This window comes from Atractosteus spatula, unplaced genomic scaffold, assembly GCF_055471065.1.
Source record: "Atractosteus spatula isolate fAtrSpa1 unplaced genomic scaffold, fAtrSpa1.hap1 Scaffold_4, whole genome shotgun sequence".
Taxonomy (NCBI): Eukaryota; Metazoa; Chordata; class Actinopteri; order Semionotiformes; family Lepisosteidae; genus Atractosteus; species Atractosteus spatula.
In genome coordinates this window covers 735,360-741,261 of record NW_028296868.1, presented here as the reverse complement: position 1 = coordinate 741,261, position 5,902 = coordinate 735,360, and the positions used below count along the sequence as shown (strand labels likewise).

Here is a 5,902-nt window from a genome sequence, read left to right as displayed (position 1 = left end):
ATGTACCAGCAGCCCCAACCCGTCCCATGAGCAACCGCGATCCCACTGCGTTCCTTGATCATCGCACTGTCATTAAAGTTACATGGAGTGACATCAGTACTGAAACCTTTGAAAAATCTGTCGGCTATCATGACCCGTTTTCTTTGTGGAGTGAATGTTGCACACTTGCGATAAAAAGTTTGTGAACCCTTTGGAATGATCTGGATTTCTACATGAATGGCTCTTAAAATGTGATCTGGTCTTCATCTGAGGCATAATAATAAATAAAGACAGTCTTATTTAACAAACAACACACACGACAGTTTACATTGTCAATTCAATTCAATTCAATGTATTTCTAAATAGCGCCTTTCACAACAAGGTTGTCCCAAGGCACTCAACAATGGAAGTTGTTAAGAGCCTTGTGTCTAATATGACGCCTAGGTTACGTGCTGACTCTTTGAGGCAAATGTTTAAATCCTCTGAGTTAAGTGCAGAAGTTATAGTAGTCCTATCAGTATTGTTGCCTCCAATAAACAGCTCCCTAGTTTTATCGGAGTTGAGTAACAAAAAGTTTTCACACATCCAAGTCTTTCCTTCATTAATGCATTTAACTAAAGTGATAATAGAAGAGTTGTCGTTTGGTGTAAACGAAATGTATATTTGAGTGTCATCAGCATATGAATGAAAGTTCAAATTATGTTTTCGTGTTATCCTACCTAGCAGCAGCATGTAGAGAGAGAGAGCAATATTGGTCCCGGCACTGATCACCAAATTGAACTGGTGACGTTGATGAAGCAGTACAATTATTAGATATTTGAACAGAACGAAAACGATGAGTTAAATATGAAGTAAACCACTTAAGGACGGTTCCAGATAAGCCAACCTCAAACTCAAGCCTGTGTGACAAAACAGAGAGGTCAACCATGTCAAAGGCAGCACTAAGATCTAGAAGCACAAGCACTGTTGCATTCCCCGCATCAGTAGCTAAGAGAATTTCATTTACGACTCTTGTTAATGCAGTTTCAGTGCTGTGGCCTGGGCGGAAACCAGACTGAAATTTCTCAAGTATATTATTTGAATCCAGAGACGATTGAAGTTGGGCCACAACTATTCTCTCAAGACTTTTAGATTGAAATGGGACCTTTGAGACAGGCCTGTAGTTGTTAAGAACTTGGGGATCCAAATTTGACTTCTTAAGGAGCGGTCTAACAACCGCTACCTTAAATTGATGAGGTACAACGCCTGACGCAAGGGATGCATTCATCATACTAAATATAGGTCCTGCCAGTCCTCCGAGGGAATCTTTGACTAGCTGAGTGGGGATGGGATCTAGCGAACAGGTGGTTGACTTTGTCTTACGTCTGTGTTCATGAGTCCACCATAAGAAGAAATCTGAACAGGAGTGGTGATCATGGGAGGTCACCACGGAGGAAACCACTGCTCTCCCCCCCCAAAAAAACCACCACTGCCCCTCTCAAGTTTGCTAAAGACCACATGGATGTTCCACAGCAACTCCTGGAACAATGTTCTGTGGACAGATGTGACAAAAGTTGAACTTGTTGGTAAATGTGCACAGCGTTATGTTTGGAGATAACAAAACACTGCATACCAACTCCAAAACCTCATCCCAACTGGGAAGCATGGCGGAGGCTGTACGGCTTGCAATCATCGAGGGACCGATGAATTCCAAGTGGTATCAGGAAATTCTACAGCAGAATGTCAGGGTGTCTGCCTGTGATCTAAAACCCGAAAGACGCCGGGTCATGCAACATGACAAAAACAAAGGAGTACATCAACAACAGAGTGGCTGAAACAGAAGAAATTCCATATTTTGGGATGGCCAAGTAAGAGTCCTGACCCCAATCCCATTGAAGTGCTGTGGCGTGATCTGAAGCAGGCCGTTCAGCGCAAGACATCCCAAAAATATCCATGAACTGAAACAGTTTTGCATAGAAGAATAGGCCAAAATACCTCCTAACCGCTGCTCAGGTCTGATCGGCCGCTACAGAAAGTGGGGGTTGAGGTTTTTGTCAATAAAGGAGGTTCCACTAGCTCCTTAATATAAGGGTTCACGTACTTTTTCCATCAATGACCTCGATTGTTTAAACCATTTGTTCAATAAAGAAACAGCAATGTCAAATGTTGGGCGTGTGTTGTTTGTTAAATCAGACTATCTCTATTAATTATTATGACTTAGATAAAGATTAGATCACATGTTAGGAGCCATTCATGCAGAAATCCATATCATTCCGAAGAGCAGTTTACAAAAGTTTTTCTCACAACTGTATGTGAGAGAAAAGCAGGGACGCTCACTGAGTAAGGTGGGGTTGCAGCTTCGCAAATCGCAAGGACATTCGTACGCTCAAAAGGAGACAGGAGCACCCCAGATGGGACTCGAACCCACAATCCCTGGCTTAGGAGGCCAGTGCCTTATCCATTAGGCCACTGGGGCACACTGGGTTGCGTCGATCACGCTGATGAAAAGCCAGTTTATTTTTCCTTTGCTTTTTCAAAGGGATCCCCGGAATTAGGGAAGTTAGGCAGCAGAAGGTTTACTGTGACCTGAGAAGGACCGGCATCCAATCACAGTGGTACACACACACACGCGCTCTCACTGATCTGAGCTACATGGTAACCAAGATGATCTCAGGTGCGCCGAGCTGGTACGGAACACATTGAACTGATCGACGGCGAATTGTCTCTCAGACAGGCTTTTCACCTCTGAGCTCCCTGACTGACAGTGATCAGCTAGGTGGTGAAACAGTCAGCTGCTTCTAAGCCTTAAACAGCTGCATCTGAGCGCTTCCACAGAGAGATGATTTGAAAGCCGAACATCGCCCATTGGGAACACCTTACCATCACTAGTTTAAGAGACTCTTAAGGTCTTGCAGAGGTGCCTGTCTAATAGCATGCGCTTTGCAAGCTATAGGTGTTTAGGCTGAGGCGGAATGCCTGTTAACAAAATGTTTTTCTAAAGGGGTCTCGCACTCTTTTCCAAGCAGAGGTCCCCAACCCCACTGAGCGTCACAATGTAGTCATGTCCTAAGACGTCACCTGTTAGTCTCCATTTGTCTGCCACCAACACTGTAGGTTACGGGGTCACAACCGCACCCCGGAGAGCAGAGGAGCCGTTGGCGTTCTCGGGGCGCAGAGTGCTCTGAAGGTGGGGCGCTTGAATCTCGCTGTTGGAGGCCGTCTGAAACTGACCCAAGCCTTTCCCTTGAATTAAATGTAAATAAGAAATGAACCCCAGATGCACATGGAATCAATCATGTGTTTCCTTTGAGCCGTTTCAAAGACTGCTCAAGAGCTTACCTTGCACAGATGCGCAAAGATTAATGATGGGGGTGCACGCTTCAAGGCGCCTTACAACTGTAGGGACTGATTAGAGACAATTCGTAGCGCGTGTTCGTTTCCATATACGCCCCGTGTTGCAATGGTAGGATGCAGTCAAATACTGCTTGGACGCGTATCGGCATTCTATGCAACTGGAGGACTTGAGGGTTTTTTGTGCTTGGTTCTGTTTTCGTTGACATCGCATTCGTAGGAGCGTAAAAAAAAGGCAATTCCAGCATCTGACACGAATAAAAGGGCTATTGAAACTGCAGGGCTGCGCAGCTTCTAAGATCCTTGCACACAATTCTCCGTTATTATTACTTCCTTCTTTCTGTCTAACAAAGTTCCCTTTTCCTGACCGGACGGGGAGACTTTATCATTCCAACTTGAAGCCACCCTTAAGTCCTCTGAGGTGCGTTTGTCCGCTAGCATGCATTTTGTGAAAGTTTTTTTTTTGTTGTTAAACGGAAAGCGACTTTGAAAAAGGTTTCCGCCGCCGCCCGGCACTCTATGTTAGACTGTATCAAGAAGGCAGTGGCGGCGGTAGCAGTGACGCACGCTGCAGCTGTGGCCGAGTGGTTACGGCGATGGACTAGAAAGCTGTTGAGGTCTCCCCGCGAAGCTTCGAGTCCTGCCGCCTGCGGTGTGGTCGTGTGCCTGTGCAACAAAGGAAAAGCACCCGTTTTGCTTTTCCCGCGACTTTTAAAACGCTAAATCACTTGGACCTGCTGCCTTGGACATATACTATTCTGCGTCCACAAACGACATTTCGCACCTGGAAGCAGATAATGACTCTACGCGTTCGCATGTCTTGTGCCCTACTCCCAGCCTTTGAAAACCCAATTCATAAAGCTGAAAGAACCGACTCCATAGGTCTTCCTAGTGCACGAGGAGGAGCAGAGGAGGAGTGAGGATGGCGCAGATGAACACTCATTTTTACGCGCTCCTCTGGAAGGAATGCAAATAAAAGCCGAAACCCGAAAACAGTAGTGGCCATAAGAGGAAATACATCCGCGCGGCATGCCAGTGCTCCATGTTAGTATAGTGGTGAGTATCCCCGCCTGTCACACGGGAGACGACGTAGCTTTTGTCCAATCAGATTCCAATGTGTGGGATCTTACGGAATTTCCCTTCTCCGTCATTTTCTGAGCCCTATTCCAAAGGGGCATCCTGTCCACTCCTCGATGCTTTTCGAAAACCCGCCAGTGTGTTTGATTAGTGTTGATTTGTTTCGAAAAAGCTCAAAGAAGACCAATCAAGCTCTTTGTCAGGAGTGGGATTTGAACCCACACCTCCAGGGAAGACTGCGACCTAAATGCAGCGCCTTAGACCGCTCGGCCATCCTGACATGTACCAGCAGCCCCAACCCGTCCCATGAGCAACCGCGATCCCACTGCGTTCCTTGATCATCGCACTGTCATTAAAGTTACATGGAGTGACATCAGTACTGAAACCTTTGAAAAATCTGTCGGCTTTCATGACCCGTTTTCTTTGTGGAGTGAATGTTGCACACTTGCGATAAAAAGTTTGTGAACCCTTTGGAATGATCTGGATTTCTACATGAATGGCTCTTAAAATGTGATCTGGTCTTCATCTGAGGCATAATAATAAATAAAGACAGTCTTATTTAACAAACAACACACACGACAGTTTACATTGTCAATTCAATTCAATTCAATGTATTTCTAAATAGCGCCTTTCACAACAAGGTTGTCCCAAGGCACTCAACAATGGAAGTTGTTAAGAGCCTTGTGTCTAATATGACGCCTAGGTTACGTGCTGACTCTTTGAGGCAAATGTTTAAATCCTCTGAGTTAAGTGCAGAAGTTATAGTAGTCCTATCAGTATTGTTGCCTCCAATAAACAGCTCCCTAGTTTTATCGGAGTTGAGTAACAAAAAGTTTTCACACATCCAAGTCTTTCCTTCATTAATGCATTTAACTAAAGTGATAATAGAAAAGTTGTCGTTTGGTGTAAACGAAATGTATATTTGAGTGTCATCAGCATATGAATGAAAGTTCAAATTATGTTTTCGTGTTATCCTACCTAGCAGCAGCATGTAGAGAGAGAGAGCAATATTGGTCCCGGCACTGATCACCAAATTGAACTGGTGACGTTGATGAAGCAGTACAATTATTAGATATTTGAACAGAACGAAAACGATGAGTTAAATATGAAGTAAACCACTTAAGGACGGTTCCAGATAAGCCAACCTCAAACTCAAGCCTGTGTGACAAAACAGAGAGGTCAACCGTGTCAAAGGCAGCACTAAGATCTAGAAGCACAAGCACTGTTGCATTCCCCGCATCAGTAGCTAAGAGAATTTCATTTACGACTCTTGTTAATGCAGTTTCAGTGCTGTGGCCTGGGCGGAAACCAGACTGAAATTTCTCAAGTATATTATTTGAATCCAGAGACGATTGAAGTTGGGCCACAACTATTCTCTCAAGACTTTTAGATTGAAATGGGACCTTTGAGACAGGCCTGTAGTTGTTAAGAACTTGGGGATCCAAATTTGACTTCTTAAGGAGCGGTCTAACAACCGCTACCTTAAATTGATGAGGTACAACGCCTGACGCAAGGG

At 44.7% G+C, this 5,902-nt stretch overlaps 2 non-coding genes across 2 annotated transcripts; both read right to left on the bottom strand.

The window, feature by feature from the left end:
• Window positions 1-2,361: 2,361 nt before the first annotated feature.
• Window positions 2,362-2,434, bottom strand: trnar-ccu (transfer RNA arginine (anticodon CCU)). The gene has a single exon. It is a non-coding gene; the product is annotated as a tRNA-Arg (tRNA).
• Window positions 2,435-4,583: 2,149 nt separating this feature from the next.
• On the bottom strand, window positions 4,584-4,666 carry trnal-uag (transfer RNA leucine (anticodon UAG)). The gene has a single exon. It is a non-coding gene; the product is annotated as a tRNA-Leu (tRNA).
• Between the last annotated feature and the right edge of the window lie 1,236 nt (window positions 4,667-5,902).